Below are 17,746 nucleotides of genomic sequence, written 5' to 3' on the forward strand. Positions count from 1 at the left end.
CCATTTTGCAGCAACCAGAAGATGACATGACTGTATTTGAATAAATGTAGATGGTTGTACATGAAAAAAATAAAACATCCTCTGAAAATAAGCGCTAATATGTTTTTTGGAGCAAAAATTAATATAAGACCCTGTCTTATTTTTGAGGAAACATGGTATAACCTCATACCCATGTTTTGTCTTGCATAGAAATGTCAAGATGGCTCACAGTGACAAAAGCATCAAAAATACTGTAAAATCTATTTCTTATTTTTGCTTAGCAAATTCAGGAAATTTGATTTTATAAATGAAGCCACAAACATGATTTGCAGTTTCATTGTTTTCTGTTTTTGAATCTAACAAGACTTAAGTCCTATTACTTACGTGGCACTCTGATGTAATGTAGTTGATTAAAACTAGGCTGTTTACTGCTGCACACCCATCTACTTGGAAGTAAATTACACTGAATTCAACAGAACGAAGATTTTAATTGTTCACTTCTGGGATATGGGTGTAAAATTTTCAAATAACTTGTGCAACAATGTATTACAATTGCTGTAATATTTTTTTTTACAGTTCGATCTTAAAAAGTTCAAATTTATGTTGCAATAATAATTATACATGGCATATCAAGAAGAAATGAACTTGCAAATTTAACATTCCAGGTGCAGCTTCAGTTGTAACATGCTCTTGTTAAAGTTGTGATTCTGTATGTGTGCATGTGAGAATTATGCTATAATCCTGGAATTAAAAAAACAACTAGGTGGTATTAGTTAAAATAAACCATTAACTGTTTTGTATTTATATGTTGTGGGATAGATCCCATATTTCTATTTATTTGAGCTAATACCAGAAAACAAATAGTAATTCAACCCAAATATTTGACATTTGGATTGTACACTCAAAAATAAAATATGGTTTTTCTCCCTTTTCAAAAATAGTTTCTGTGATTTGCTTCTTTTCTCAGGTGGCACGATTTTCTTGTCCAAGCTAAGTATTTCAGCCATTCTAGAAATAGTTGATAATTTTTTTAATCGAAAGAGTGAATACATTTGCTATTAAAATTAACATTTAAAAACAATTAGTTTGAAGCAGTGGAGGTTATTTCCTTGAGGTTTCAAGACTTTCATTTTACTGTGTGAAATTACTTGATGTTATTTAATTGGACATGCGGGTGTAATGCAGGAATTTCCGCTATGTGATGGATTAATTGTTTTCCTTATACTTAAAAGGTTGAGATCCAAACATTTTCCCATTCTATTGCAAAATTAACTGCAATAAATCTGTCAGACCCAATTTATTCATTTAAAGCATTCCACACTGATTAAAGCTGCACATTTGCGTGCTTGTGAGAGACACACAGAGTGAAAGAAGCTGGTCTGTGTGTGTGCAGAAAAATGAATTGTACTGGAGGAATAGATCAGATTTACATTTATTCGTGTGTGTTTTAAGTAATATTGATGTTTGCTTTTTTTTTTTTAAATAAGAAGAATATAATCTGAATAACGACTGTGGGCAACTGGGTCAGGTCACAGGATGACCAGGCATGCCTAAGCCTTCTTTCCCTCCCCCATGTAGGCAAAATAAAGCTCAAATCTCTAAGAATATAAGGGGACATTTCCTTTGTGTTTTTTGCTTAACATATTTTACTTCTGGAGGGTCTTCCACCAGTTTGTTGATATTTTCAAGGTCTCTAAACAAAGTTGTATGTGTTAACAGTCTTATTAACAATGTTAAAATGGAATTAACAGCTTGTGGATACCTCTAGAGTACAATAGCGTGTCAGCCTTTGCTGCCCCCTTATAAATTGTGTCCTGCTGTTTTTTCTTTTGTTTAATGTCCAATCAGCAAACTAAACTTCTGTTGAGGCAGCCAGCAATTCAAGTGGGGTTTTTTTTGTGTTTTTTTTCTCCATGTGAGGGGTGGAGCTAATGTGGAATTTATCATTAGACCAATCGAGACATAGAAGCTAGAAGAATGACCCAGCACATTCTGAAGAAGTCCTTTCTTGTCCTCCTTGGCTCCCTGACCTCTGACTTACCATTTTGTTAGTTTTTTAAAAGGCTTTTCCTATGTTGTAGTTTACCTTTGTAGTTCTTTCAATGATAGAACAAAAGATTTTGCTTATTTTAAGATGTGTTTTCATTTAAATTTATATTAATCTTCATAATTTTAGAAATGGCGTTTGGTATATAGCAGGACAAAGAGCATTGATTAGAACATAGAATGTGATTTGAGAAGAATAGTGTTTCTTTCTTTCTTTTTCCTTTTTGCATATAACAGGTTCTTAAAAGGTACAATCCACTGCATTTTTGCACAGCTCCTGCACTGAAATAGAAAATCACTTACCATTGGATTGAGCCTTGAAGGGCTTCTACTCCAGCATCTGAAGGTATCATATTTGGGCATGGGTAAGGGAGGAAATCTTTGTACATGTATTTCTTACACTACACATACATAGTCAATATTTTTTGACTAATAGAAAAATACTACTTTTCCAAATAAAATAATATTTTAATTTTGTTTCAGCTATATTGGCAATATAGAACTGAGTGCAGAGAACAGGCACACACAGCATCTGTAACTGGCTTTTGTGCTTATCTCAGAATTGGGAAAAGGTATATTTTTTTTTCAACTACAGCTCCCAAAATTTTATAATTAACACCCAGTGTGGTGTAATGGATAGTGATGGACTAGGACTCAGGAGGACTGAGTTCAAATCTCCACTCAGCCAAAGAAACTCACTGGGGTATGGAACTGGTAAACTACTCCTTAAATATCCCAGGTACCTTGAAAGCTGTACTAGGGGCACTATAACAACTGATGGTTCTGACTTGATGACACATAACAACTACATTGGCAATTGCAGATTTGCAATCATGTTAAAATACTAAATTTGTAAAGCACTTGTAAATATATTTTCCAAAACAATAAATCTGCATTTATATTTTTAAAAATTAGTATTATGTGGCCTGATTTCTTATGGAGTGAAAGGCTTTAAATAACTATATAAGTTATAAATAATGATTCCTACAGCAGTTTTCATTCAGGAATCGAAAAGCAGTTTCTAGTTGTCAATAAAGCTGTGTAGCATATGGAAGAATGCTTTTCCTTTCTCCAAACTTTAAAAGCTCTCAAATGCAAAGAAACTTGACTAGGACTTCATAACTGATGAAATATGTTGTCAGAGATAAACAAATCTCATTGCTTTGTAAACTCTAATGTCTTCTTATTAAACTGTTTCTTTCAGTAAATTCTGAAATGTTACAGGATCGTGTCAAAAACACATTTTGGTCATATCATAGCAGTTCATTATATTTATGCATGATGAAGCAGTTATGGAAAGAAGATCATACATCAATTCAATTCTTTTTTTAAAAGCCACCATCCTTTGTTTTATGAATGTGAGATATTGTACTTCTGTGTCCATGGTTCAAAAAGCCTGGAAATGGACCAGTATTGCTGCACAATCTCATGCTTGCATTTCCAGCAGGAAAAAGTATTCTAAGCTTTACATGGCAAAGGGCAGCCTGAATATTGACAACACCAACAGCAGCAGTCAGGATGGTTGCAAAGAGAACCTATTTCTGTAACCTTCATTGCCCTCCAAACATCTCTCTCCTTGGCCCACAAAGCTGCAACAGCGTATCTACTTTGAAACACTCTTGCTCCTAAGGCAGCTTTACATATGTGCTCAGTCTTAACAACAAAGTGGCTGTTTTTCCTTTTGAAAGGCCTTTTTTGAGGATCAGTATTTCAGTTCCTGTAGCCTGGATTCTTTCCAACCCCACCCTGCAAGCAGGTGGGACCAGCCATTCAACATAAGCAAGATTAGTCTTTTTCATTTGTGTGAGCTATTTTTAAATCTGGGGATGTTTAGGGTTGCTGGTTGAAAAACCTTTGCACAAACCTCCCCAAATTTGACACATAGCAAAAGCAGACTGTCTGCTACAACTGTGCCAAATTTGGTGGTGTTTCAAAGTCTATTTTCAAATAGTTTGGGCTGATCTCATTTTTAGAATTGCTTTGTAGAATGTTGATTTGCTTTGTGTCAAAAGTGGAATGTCAGAATACTTTGGATATTAAATGGCTTGGGGTGCACTATCTCAGGATCTTTCATCCTTAATTGCTATTTTAGGTTGTTGTGTGAGTAACTCATTTTGTAAGTTCAAATCTTCTGTGTTGTGTGGTACTGTAGTCATTAATCACTCTCAAGAGAATTGTGCAAGCGCATCACCAGTAATTGGTTAATATTCCAAACCCCTAAGAGTAGTTACTTCTCATTGCATTACAGTTTTAAAACCAACCTTTTGCTTTCCAGTTTCTCAAGAGATACTTTCAACTACTTTTACTGTCATGTGCCAAGATGGGACATTTTAGTCCCCCAAAGTAATCTTTTGTTGTAGAATCTGTATGTGGTTAAATCTACCAAGTAGGTATTGTACAACACCATTGCCTGAAAATTTCCAAATGGTGTGCCCAAGTTTCTTGCCACATACAGATTATTTAAAACAAACAAATTACCAGTTGGAACAAAACAGGTCTGAGCAAATGTATTGCTTGCTGCCAGTGAGGTACGTTTTTGTCTCTGCTAATGTAGTGTATTGTGATGTGTGGTGTAGTGGATAGAGTGACGGACCAGGACTCTGGAGGACAGGGTTCAAATCCCCACTTGGCCATGCAGACTCATTGGGGGAGTGCAACTGTTAAAACCTCTCCTTAAATATCTCACTCACCTTACCCCCATTTGATGAGGACACCACTGGAATTAGAATATGGGCAGGAATATGTTGGAACTCTGAATAGGTTCATAAACTAGATGTATAGATTTGAATCAAAAGTTAACCCTTTGATATCTAACTGTAAGCACACTATTAACTCTACTACCAACTTTAGACATCCTGGCATTCAGGTAGTGGCAGGACATACCCTAGAATTTTCCAGCTTTTTTTTTAAAAAGTCAGATTAAATGAGTGTTAAAAAGAACCCATCTGAATGCTGTAAACTACTGGACCTGTATTAGAAGTCACACTCCCATCCACCTTGTTTCCACAACAGTTGTAAGTAGAAATGGGGCTTCAAGATATTTTTAATTTTTTGGACTCCTACCCCTTGAACTCACCTAGAATCTTTCAGCCAGAATTCTGGGAGTGAGAGCCCAGAAACAGATATGTACAGAGGAGTTTTCTGCATTTCCATTGCAGTCCCTGTTTCTCCTTCGACAAACAAGGAAACTGCTCTAAAGATCTCTGGGAGATACAAAGATTCCTGGGAATCTCAAAGCTTCATGGAAATAGTAGTCTTGATGTCCATTCTCAATAGAGAAAGTCTGCTACAGAATTATCCCACAAATGAAGCTTTGTGACTTGCTAGGAGCTTTGTGATTCCTTTGGCTCACCGAGGTAGTTCCCATTTCAGACAGCAATGCAGGTACAGTATCGAAAACTCCTCTGGAGGCAGGAGTTTTGAGCTTCTTCCCCCAGAATTCTGCCTGGGCAAGTCTGGGTGAATCTTGGAGTGGGAGTCCGAAAAAATAAAAATAAAAATCCAATCACTAATCACACCTCTCTGCACTGTATTATAAATCTGTTTGTGAGATTGTGCTTTGCAGAGAGCTTACACAGGGGTGAGGACGAGTCTTCTTGTCCAAGTGAGGGGAGGAGGAATGGGACAAACTTTCTTTGCTCAGTTGCCTACCTGGTTTTGTTTATTGACAGAACTTTTTATAGCCTGGCTTGCTGTTTGCTGGTGGATATAAGAATTACCATGCAAGGGAAGGTAGGGAGGGGCAGCAGAGAGTAGCTGTGGGAACCTCAAAGAGCACAAGGACATGTACACTGTCATGGGAGGGAGAGAGAAAAGGATGCTGGTGGTCATCCCCAAATAACTTCCAATTCAAGCAGTTTGGTTATCTTGGCAATGGGCCTTCTGGGTTGAAAATGCTGAGACTGAAAGCGACATAAGTGAATGGGAAAACAACTGTCATGTAGGACTTTTATCTTGGATGAGCCCAACTACCTGGCTTGTATTACAGAAACAGCTGAAGAGTGTGTGGGAGAGTTCAGCCTCATTCAGCTCTGCCCACCTGGGTTCTTTCAGTGAGGGAGGTGGTGGGTGCTGCTCTACAGCATGACAGCCTGTCTGAAAGAAGCAGTACTAAGACCTTCACTGAAAAAAAAATGCCCCTGAACCCCAACACTCTGGATAATCACTGGCTGGTCTCCAATATTACATTCTTGGGCAAAGCAGTAGAGGATGTGGTTGATAGATTGTCAAGATGAATTTCAGTCTGGCTTCAAGGTGCTTAAGGGACAGAGACAGGTTTGGCTGCTTTAGTGGATCATCTATACTGTGTTATAAACCATGCCTCTGTTGGAACTTTCCATGGCTTCCACTACTGTTAACCATGGTATGTGGCTCTGAGCTGCTTCTCTGGAAGACACTTGCTGGAGAGACAAGATGATGGTGCTGGGAGACTCCTCGTTGACACCCAGGCTATTGGCCTGTGGGGTCCCTACAGGATTTTGTTATTTCACATGTGCATTAAACTACTGGGAGGGGCTTTCTGAAGCTCTGGTGCCAGTAAGGATTTGGTGGTCAACGCCTCAGTGGGTTTTATTTTATTGCATACAATAATGGTGAATTCCAGTGAGGGCATCAACCAAGCAATGAAGCAAAATGCGTTATCCTGTTAGTTTATGGATAGCGTTTTGGCTATTAGATGTTGTGGGATGATAATTCTGCCAAGAAATTTCAGGAAAAAACGGATTTTATTAATTATTGTACCCTTAAATGGGTTGCCATAAGTCAGAATTGACCTGATGACGCATTATGATGACTTGAGAAAGATGTAAGTTCAGGTATAATATCTCAGAAATGAATTTATTAATTTATTAACTCTTGAAATAATATTACCAATAAATTTTTTTTTAAAAAAAATATTTGTTGACCCAGCTATTAGTAGTTTGCTTTTAAATCTAACATAATAACCAAAACCTTGTTAAAAGAAGCCATGTACAGAAATGTAAGTGCATAAACAGTTTATTCCTTTTGATCAGTCACATGACAGGTCACATAACCAATTTTATCACCAGTGTATGATTGGCTTCATGCCAGACACCCTGCCAATAGGCAGAACTGCTTGCATGATTACCCTTCTCCATAAATTGTTTTCCAGATACTATTCTGGCCAATGGTTTTAAATGACCTTTGTAGGTAAAGGTAAAGGTTCCCCTTGACAATTTTTTGTCCAGTCGTGTTCGACTCTAGGGGGTGGTGCTCATCTCTTTTTCCAACCCATAGAGCCAGCGTTTTGTCCGAAGACAGTCTTCCGTGGTCACATGGCCAGTGCGACTTAGACACAGAACGCTGTTACCTATTTATCTACTCACATTTTTACATGCTTTCGAACCGCTAGGTTGGCAGGAGCTGGGACAAGCGACGGACGCTCACTCTGTCGCGTGGATTCGATCTTATGACTGCTTGGTCTTCTGACCCTGCAGCACAGGCTTCTGCGGTTTAGCCTGCAGCGCCACCACGACCTTTGTAGATACAACTTTTTTCATCGCTGTCCCATTATAGAAGTTTTAAGTGTCATGAATAGTACCATTTACAACTTTCAAGTGTAGAATTAACTTCCATTTTATTTTATACATGAGGCCCATGGCACAGTGGTTAAACTGCACTACTGCAGTCAAGCCTCTGCTCACAACCTTGAGTTTGGTCCTGACAGGTTTAGATAGCTGGCTCAAGGTTAACTCAGCCTTCTATCCTTTTGAGGTTAGTAAAATGAGAACCCAGCTCAATGGGGCTGGGGTGAGTTTTTGTTTGCATAATAATATTGTAAAGCACCCAGAGAGTGCTTTAGCACTATGGGGTAATATATAAGTCAACCAAAAATACTTCAGTCTGCAGAAGAAACCTAATGTTCTAAAAAAACCTGAGCTGTAATAAATCCTTCTATCCGATACTTTTGAGAACTTTATCATGTTTTAAAATGGGATTGTATTCAAAGGTAAAGGGTGCAATTTGCACGATAAAGTTGTCAGGTTCAATCACGGATAAATCCAGGTGGGACTGGGAAGGATTCTCCTTTGAAATTGAGGAGAACCGCTGTTGGTCAGTGTAGGCAGTGCTAGTCCAAGTTAATATTTTCCAGAAAGTGTTGTATGGTTGTTTGGTGTGATTATTGTTTTTCTGATCTTTAATGTTGCTGTATGTTTGTATGATTTTTATATCATCTTTTGGGTTTTTTATATTTGGAAAGCAGAGGATTAATAATATCAAGAAATAACGTTAGTATGTTGTGTACCTGATCATTTCTTTGGCTGCTGCCTACCACTCTAGCAAGTTTACAAGCGTTGCACCTATAAGCGTGAAGAAACCTGAAATAAGTATGTTAGATAAGTATATGTGTAAGCCAAAATCCTATTAACAAAAATCATTTGCATAAGTGCAACTGTGCAGTGGTTCCCCCCTTTCAGCCAGTTGTCCTTCATGTGGTAATCGTGCCCTGATTTCACAGTGCGCGGCCAGTCATGTGAAGAAGAACCTGCTCAAGGAGGGGACATTTATTTGATTGCTTTTGTGATCCTGTAAGTAAACAGAATTCTAGCCCTATATTTCAACAACCACTGCCGCAAGATATCTTAGACATACAGATTTAAACAGACACGCAGATCAAGATGATGAAAAGACTGGAATAGTCTTTGTTTTTAGATAATAAAGTCATTCATATTTTTTTCTAGCAGAAGAAATGTAATTGTTATGATTTCCCAATTATTAGTCAAGCTATACTGATATTCGCCTTTTGTATATATTATAGTCATTCGTGTTCTTCTCTTGTCCCACTTAAGAGTCCTTTTTATTCAAAACAGCATGCAGTCAGTGTTGGGATCCTCAACATGAGTTTTTACTTAAAAAGACACAAATTCGCACCAGGTCTTGCAAAAAGAGAACGACGAAGATTCGACTTTCAGTAAGGAATATGAATGTGTCCGTATTCCAGCTACTTATTTAGAAATGTAGAGCTACTTTAGTGGCCTTGATTGTCTTGTTAAATCTTTGACGTAGCATCATCATCAAAAATATAGGGGATCTTCTCTATTATTTTTGAAATGTAAACAAAAATAGTAATTTTCTTTTCTTTCTTTTTTTTAAACCAACCCCAGTACAGTATGGGCTTATCTCTTTCTTTAGCACTGCTCGATATCTATTCCATTCTGTTTCTTTAGTACTAATGTCTAGTAAAATGATAACACATGCTGCATCCTTCTCTTTCTTTGCTAACGTCTAGCCCACTGATGACATTTGTGTACTGATATGTTTTATCCACCTGTACTAGCCAATGATTAGAGATGGAAGAATAGAAACAACCACTATGTTTTATTATACTAGACATTGTTAAAAAGAAAGAAAGGAGGAGTCAGGTTGGCAGCAGCTACATGTGTCTTGTAACATCTACCTCCTTTATCAATGATTTTAAAAATACCATGATTTTTTTTTTTTAAAAAATAAGTTTGTAAAAATTCAGAGTAAATTTCTGGGACTCTGTCAATGAGAAGCTAATCTTCTTCCTATATTATACAAAAATGGCAAATATATCTGATTGATTCATTTTCAGAGAAAACAGATGGGATTCTCAGACCATGCACTGTTAAGCCTTTCTTTGGAATTTTTGCCACTGTGACCAGAAAACCCAGATGGTGCTTAAATCTGTTGGTTTTTTTTTTAAACAACCCTACTTTTAAAATTTTATATCCAAACACACTGAGCAATTCTTAGTCATTAATTACTGATCTAGTTCTGTCTGTTGGTACAGTGACGTACCAGCATGCACCCCCCAAGAGCTTGAAGCTGTGTGAGAAAAAGGCTGGGAAAATGAACTCCCCCCCCCCCGGAGGGGGGAAAACGCTTCACCTAACTTAAGCTTTCCTGGTGTGGTTTCAACTTCATAAACTGTACTAGAACAACTGTGGTCTCAGCTCAACTAGAAAATGAAACACTTGGTGAACATTTTTTTCTAAAAAAAATTATCTTACTCTTGGGTTCTGGTGTGAGAAGGAAGCAGAATGCACTAGTATTTAATATTTAGTATCTGTGGTTTCACATCCTTTTTTTAAGCTATTCCATTTCATTGTGGCTCATTTTTCTGCACCAGAAAGCCAGTCCAATATTGCAAAGAATAAATCACATCTTCTCATTCCTTTGTGCCATTTCTCTCCAAGTCTTGGGCTAGATAACAGCTTGGAAATCAGGAGTGAATTCCATGTCCTTTCCCCATGCTTCCAAATAGGGATGTGAAGAGTACTTGAAAGGTGTCTTATTATCACAGATTTTCCAAATCTTATTGTGCCAAATCTTACTGAGTCTTCCCTTGAAACAGCAAGATTCCCAGGCTTCCCACAAAAAATGAAACCCCTAATGTTCTTTTCAACTTTCTGTGTTTGTTTTTTTGTTTGTTCTTTTGCACAAAAAGCTGTGCAGATCAATACTGTTTCCAGGCAATCTTGTACAGGAAAACTACCATTTTGCCCAGAGGTTTTAATAATTCTGGGCAGACTGGTGTTTCGTCCATTCTGGGAAGATTGGTGGCACTATTGACATAAAACCTTAGTAGTAATTTATCTTCTTAACTGAGATATAAATGCTTATTAGATCCTTTGTCTGGCTGGCATTCCTGACATAAATATCTATTAGATTGCTACAGAAAACGTAATATTTAATTTTTTAAACTTGTTGATTTTTAGTTGTTGTGACCGACTCTGTGACCCCATGGACCAGACAGAGCACACCAGGCCCTCCTGTCTTCCACTGCCTCACGGAGTTCGGTCAAATTCATGTTGGTAGCTTTGATGACACTGTCCATCCATCTTGTCCTCTGTCGTCCCCTTCTCCTCTTGCCTTCATACTTTCCCAGCATCAGAGTCTTTTCCAGGGAGTCTTCTTCTCTAATGAGATGGCCAAAGTATTGGAGCCTCAGCTTCAGGATCTGTCCTTCCAGTGAGCACTCAGGGTTGATTTCCTTTAGAATGGATAGGTTTGTTCTCTTTGCAGTCCAGGGGACTCTCCAGCATCACAGTTCAAAAGCATCAATTCTTCAGCGATCAGCCTTCTTTATGGTCCAGCTCTCACTTCCATACATCACTACTGGAAAAATTATAGCTTTGACTATGTGGACCTTTGTCGGCAACGTGATGTCTCTGCTTTTTAAGATGCTGTCTAAGTTTGTCATCGCTTTCCTCCCAAAAAGCAGGTATCTTTTAATTTCGTGGCTGCTGTCACCATCTGCATGATCATGGAGTCCAAGAAAGTAAACTCTATCACTGCTTCCATATCATCCCCTTCTATTTGCCAGGAGGTGATGGGACCAGTGGCCATGGTCTTAGGATTTTTTGATATTGTGCTTCAGGCCATTTTTACACTCTCCTCTTTCACCCTCATTAAGAGGTTCTTTAATTCGCCCTCACTTTCTGCCATCAGAGTGGTATCATCTGCATATCTGAGGTTGTTGATATTTCTTCCAGCAGTCTTGAAGTTGAAGTTTATTATTATACGGTCATAGAAAATGAGCACATTCCATACTCCTGATTAGAGGTAATAGTGATACCAATCTATAAGAAGGGGAATAAAGACGAACCCTCAAATTATAGACTAATTAGCCTTCTGTCAATTGTGGGCAAGCTTTATGCTAGACACCTCAGTAATAAAGTAATCATATGGATTGAGGGGGAGGATATCTTGGGGAATGAACAGGCTGGTTTTAGGAAGAACCGCTCCACTTTTGATCACTGTATACTACTGAATCACCTTGCAAAGAACTATATGGGCTGTCATGGGAATGGCTTGGTTGCAGCTTTTATAGATTTAAAGTCTGCCTTCGACTCAATACCCGGAGGAAAATTATGGGGAAAACTCTACTCTTCCTCGATTGATAAGAGGCTATTATATCTTATCAGAAGCCTCTACAAACAGACCACAATTAGGGTAAGATGTGGAGTCGATGGGAATCTATCAAACCTCATCCAGGTAGAGAGAGGGGTTTGCCAAGGTTGTATTCTGGTGCCCACATTATTTAATTTGTACCTAAATGACCTCCCTAAAAGCTGCACAGCACCTGAAATTCATCCCCCGAAATTAGGTAAAATCAATGTGCCCTTACTACTATACGCAGATGACTCAGTTATCATGTCACTATCAGAAGTTGGTGTTAAACGAATTCTACGTGTATTTATAGGTTACTGCAGGAACAACCTATTAACAATTAACTTTGAGAAAACCAAAATAATGGTTTTCTCTAGGAATAGTAAAGTTAAAGAATGGGTTATTGAGGGCCAGCATATAGAGCAAGTTAAAACATTTAAATACTTGGGAACTGTCTTCTCACGTTTCCAGCAATCTTAATTCCAGTTTGGGATTCATCCAGTCCATCCTCTTGCATGATGTATTCTGCATATAAGTTAAATAGCCCATAGCTTCTCTGAATTACTCAAGCCCCGTCACCATGACAAGGCAGCAATCCATGAAGTGGCTTTTAAACTTGACATGACAGATCATTCTGTTTTGTAATATTACTGAGCCAGTATCCCCTGTCTTGTAGCTGTTCCCCCCTCCAGGTGTAAAACTTTGCATTTATCCCTGTTAAATTTCATTCTGTTGTTTTCAGCCCCTTGAGCCTATCAAGATCTTTTTGAATTTTCTTTCTGTCTTCCAGGGTATTACCTATTCTACTTAATTTTGTGTCATTTGCAAACTGCACCCCTCATCCAAGTCATTAATAAATAAAAATTAAGAGCACTGGGCACAGGATTGAGCCTTGTAGTTCCCCACTTGCTACCTCCTCCCATTTTGAGAAGGAGGCACTGATAAGCACTGATGATTCTGTAAACAGCTGTGTATCCACCTGACACTTGTTCTAGCCAGACCACACCTAGTTTTTTTTGCTAATCAGAATATCATGGACCGCTTTGCTGAAGACAAGATATATTATGTCTGTAGCATTCCCACTGTCTACCAGGGAGGACACCTGATCAAAAAATGCTATAAGAATAATCTGGCAGGATTTGTTCCTGGCAAATCTGTGTTGGCTTTTAATTATTACTGCATTTTTTTCAAGGCCCTTGCAGAGTGATCGCTTTATAATCTGTTACAAAATTTTCCCTGGGATTGACATCAGGCTGACTGTTGTCTACTTCCCCGGTTCCTCCTTTTTGTCCTTTTTGAAGATGGAAACAACATTAGCACACCTCCTGTCATCTGGCACTTCACCTATCCTCCATAAATTCAATAAAATAATAGACAGTGGTTCTGAGACTTCTTCAGCCAGTTCCTTCAATACTCTTGGATTCAATTCATCAGGTCCTGGAGATATAAACTTGTTCAGAATAAAAAGGTATTCCTTGATTATTTGTTTATCAGTCTCAAGCTGCAATCCTGTTCCCTCCACTTGTATTTCACATTTGCGAGATGGGTCATAGACTTGTCCTTTGGTAAAAGACAGAGCTAAAGTAGAAATTGAGCACTTCTTTTTTGTTGTTGTTATAATTTTCCATCCCCATTGAGTAGATGAGACACTACAGTGGTGCCCTGCATGACGACGATAATCCGTCCCATTGAAATTGTTGTTTAGTGAAATCGTCGTCATGCGAAAACCCTTTCCCCATTGGAATGCAATGAAACCCGGTTTAATGCATTCCAATGGGGAAAATACCTCGTTGTCCAACGAAGATCGCCCATAGGGAAGCCATTTTGTGAGCACCAATCAGCTGCAAAAATGGCTGCCCTGCAAAGCATGGGTCCGGAAAACACAGGGCAGCCATTTTGCAAAGCCGGCGATCAGCGGAAAAAATCGTCTTGCGAACAAACCCTTCATGAAGCACGGACCTAATCAATGTCCATCAAAAATCCCCCATTGGAATGACTGTTTTGTGAATCGCTATAGCAGTCGTAAAAAGTCATTGTTATGCGGATTCGTTGTTTAGCAGGGTCGTTGTCTTGCGAGGTACCACTGTATTTCTTGTTTCTGTCTTTTGCTACGCATGTACCTAAAGAATGCTCTTTTTTTGGTCGCCTTCAGCTTTTCTTGCTAATTTGAGCTCATTCTCAGCTTTTGCCTTCTAATGCCATTCCTGCAATTCTTTGCTACTATTAGAAACTACTGTTTCTTCTTCGGGGTCTCTGTGAGTGCATGCAAATGGATTAAACTTCGCCTGTGCAGGACTCTTCGGAATATTCTACACCTTAAATAACTGTTCAGTAAAATGTTTCCCCGTGGTGCGCATGCCCTGCCCACCCGTGGTACCTCAGTTCCTTTTTGCCGCCGCTGCAAAAAGGACTCCTTTGCGACGCCTAGAGCTGCTTTTGATTCATTTAAATTTTCTGGTTTTTATCTCGGCCTGTTTTCTTGACTGACCTGATTTTGATTTTTGCATTTTGCATTGGCTGCCGTTATTGTGTCTAGTTTTTGGCTTACTAGTTACCATTTGTGATTTGGATTAAGGAATTGGACTTGATACTTTGATCTTTATCTTCTCAGTTTGACTCCTCAGTTTTTGGTCCTGGACTGCTATTGTTAATGTTTCCTGTGAGTTTTTTCTTTTTTCGTTTCTACCCACCTTTCCCTGTTCCTGCCAAATTTTATGGCCTCTTCAGGCCTGTTCAAACGCTGTACGTCATGTGCGAACAAGATTCCTTTTATGGACAGCCACAACCGTTGTTTGTTCTGTTTGGGGGAAGGACACCAGCCCAACTCTTGTCAAGAGTGTAAAAAATTAACTAAGCCCGCCCCAAAGCTCCGCTTACAGTGACTCCGCTCGTATCTTTGGGAGAAGTCGTTAACACTGTCAAGCTCGACAACCATGGAACTTACCGTGACTCTTGCTCCTCCCACTCCTCATCCCTATTCCATTGCCTCGCCGACACCTGCTACCCCTTCTTCGAGAGCTTCTTCAAAGGTGTCCAAGTCAAAAAAGTCTTCGACATTGGGGTCGGCATCGACATCAAAGTCGCCATCTGTTAAAGATCCCAAGAAAAATAAGGAGGTAGTTAAGCATAAAAAGGCTAAACAGCCTTCTAAGTTTGTTCAACTGAAGGAACTCCCTCCAGTTTGAGTGACCCCGTCCTCGCCGATACTCAAGGAATCTTCCAAGGAGCTTCATGATCCCGAATTGCTTTCTGAAGGGGTTGGCTTTGTACCACATCCACAGTCATAGGCTTTGGTATCGATTCTGAGCCTGTCTCTGAGTCATGACCGTTCTGAGAGTGATGCAATCTCCAGCCCGGCCTCGGCCCATTAGATCCCCACATCAATCGGGCGAGCAACAGTGATTCACCTATCGAGCTTGGAGGTATCATCACAACAATCCCCTCTGCGGAAGCATCTGGCAAAACGTCGGCATGTTTCTCCAGGCCGACAACTCCCTCAACTTCAGGAGGTTATAGTTCTTCCATGTCCATCTCAGTGGCATGCTTTCACTGACTATGAAGAACCACTTTATGTGGAAATTGATCAGCGTGGCAGTCGGCGTCGGTACCATGGGGATGATCTTGATCGCTTTTACGACACCAATGATTATGTCAGGCCCAAGAGGGTACAATATATCTATGCTTCCCCATCTGGTTCATCTCTATCACCTTCATCGCCTTGACGTCGGCATCGAGCTTATCTCCAACTCAACCCTATGGACTTGAAGCCTATTAATAAGCGCCATTTAGCACATCAGGATCCGCAATCATTACATCCTGCAAAGCGTTCTATGGCTCTATCGATACCGTCACCCTCGGTATCCCATCCGAAAGTGTCTCACGTTCAGTCATCTCGCCCGGCTGCATCCTCTAAAACCGCTTATCCACCTGGCATGGAGACCTCCACACCGATTTCCCAAGCCCCAGCCTCCATATTGAGATCTCATCCTTCTTCACCTTCATCACCTCTGTCTCTTGATAGAGGGTTCAGAGCGGTCTCATGAGCAGGACCCACCTTTGGTGGCTTTTAGGGAATCCCTCTCAAATTTACCTACACTGGATTTGGATGTCGCTGATATCCATCCCCCATCTCCCTCCGAAGACTTTACGTCATATTCTCAGGTTTCTACGCATGGCCAAATCATTGGAACTTGATATAGACCAACCTCTTCCTCCCAAGTAGGATCTTGTTTTTGATTATATTAACCGAGATAAATCCCCCCCTTTGAGTTTGGCTTTTATTCCAGCTATGTTGAACCTCATTAAAGAATTCTGGAATCAATGATCTACATCTCTTCAGGCATGCTGAAAACCATTATAGGACACATGGCAATGACACAACCTTTCTCAATAAGCATCCTGCACCGAATTCCATTATAGTGCAGTCCAATCAATCAAGGGTGGGAAATCGTTCTAAGGTCACCCCTCCCAATAGAAAAGGCTGCAAACTAGAGGTACTGGCCCGTTGCCTATACCCTCTGGCTTCATTTGTAATGAGAGTTTCTAACTACCAGGCAGTTATGGGCGTCTATCAGAGGCAATTATGGAACAAGGTTCTGCCAGTAGTTCATGCTGCACCTGAAGAAACTAGGACTGTTGCTCTCAGCGCTCACCTGGAATTGACGACGCTAAACAACAAAGTTTGGCATCGCATCGTACAGCGGATGCAGCATCCAAGGCCATGACATTGGCCATTGCTTTCAGGCCTTGGCTGCGTTCAGCAGGCATCAATGACGATGCTAGGTCCTGTATTGAAGAGCTTCCATTTGATGGTGTTGGACTATTTAAAGAGAAAATGGATGAGGTGATGAACAATTTACATAAGATCCGGAAGACAGATTGCTCTTATTATGTCCAGCAACCCAGAACGCAACATTATCAGTGGCACAGACTTTTTACCTCACAACAATCTTATCACCAACCTTATCATCAAGCCAATCGCCCGTCTAAACCTCCTGCTGAAGAAAGATCGAATCCACCTCCATCTTCCTCTGCTACCACCTCTTTCCGAGCACAGGCTTCTGGTCAGTGTCAACAAACTTTCTGTTGTTCTGCCAAGAAGAATAAATAATACTTTTGACTGTCTTCTGCTGAACCTGTCTATCGATCTATCCCATTTCCCCCGGCTAGCCCCCTTTTTCAACAAGTGGTCTATCATCACCAAAGATTCTTGGGCACTCGCCATCGTATGTTTTGGTTACCTGTTAGAGTTCTCAGATCTTCCTCCTGTTGGTCGCCTCAAGATCATAACTTACTCACCTGCTCTAGAAAAAGAAGTCTCAGTTCTTCTCCAGAAGCGTGCTATTCAATACATTTCTTCTCAAGAAGCACTGGACGGTTTCTATTCCCAATATTTTATAGTTCCCAAAAATGATGGAGGACTGCGACCAATTCTTAATACTTACCGTTGTCCAAGCGTTTCCAAATGGTCGCCTTAGAGTCTATAATTCCGCTTCTTTCTCCAGGCGATTGGTTTGTGGTGATAGACTAACAGGATGCTTACTTTCATATTTCCATCCATGAGCGTCATCGCATACATCTCTGCTTCATCTTCATGGAGTAAGTGTACCAGTTCTGTGCCCTTCCATTTGGGCTTGCCATCAACCCAAGGACCTTCACAAAGTGTCTAGCTCCAGTAGTGGCCTACCTGCGTCTGAACAATATCATGGTCTTTCCATATATAGACAACTGCTTGATCGTCACTGTCTCTTACGCCAAGTCACAAGAGGACACAGGTTTTACTCTATGAACTATGGCAGATCTAGGCCTTCAGGCCAACTTTGCGAAGTCCCATTTTCAGCCATCT

The 17,746-nt window shown here is 39.9% G+C and overlaps 1 protein-coding gene across 2 annotated transcripts in view; it reads left to right on the plus strand.

The window, feature by feature from the left end:
- CLYBL (citramalyl-CoA lyase) overlaps positions 1-17,746 on the plus strand; it is a 238,525-nt gene that overhangs the window by 34,694 nt on the left and 186,085 nt on the right. The window contains exon 1 of one of the 2 annotated variants that reach the window (XM_072994652.2): positions 2,313-2,371. The exons of the other annotated variant lie outside the window; for it this stretch is intronic. The gene's annotated coding sequence lies outside the window, so the exon portion shown is untranslated. Of the gene's footprint in view, positions 1-2,312; positions 2,372-17,746 lie in introns of those variants that run through there. 2 annotated transcript variants of the gene reach the window in all.

This window comes from Pogona vitticeps, chromosome 3 (genome assembly GCF_051106095.1).
Source record: "Pogona vitticeps strain Pit_001003342236 chromosome 3, PviZW2.1, whole genome shotgun sequence".
Lineage (NCBI taxonomy): Eukaryota > Metazoa > Chordata > Lepidosauria > Squamata > Agamidae > Pogona > Pogona vitticeps.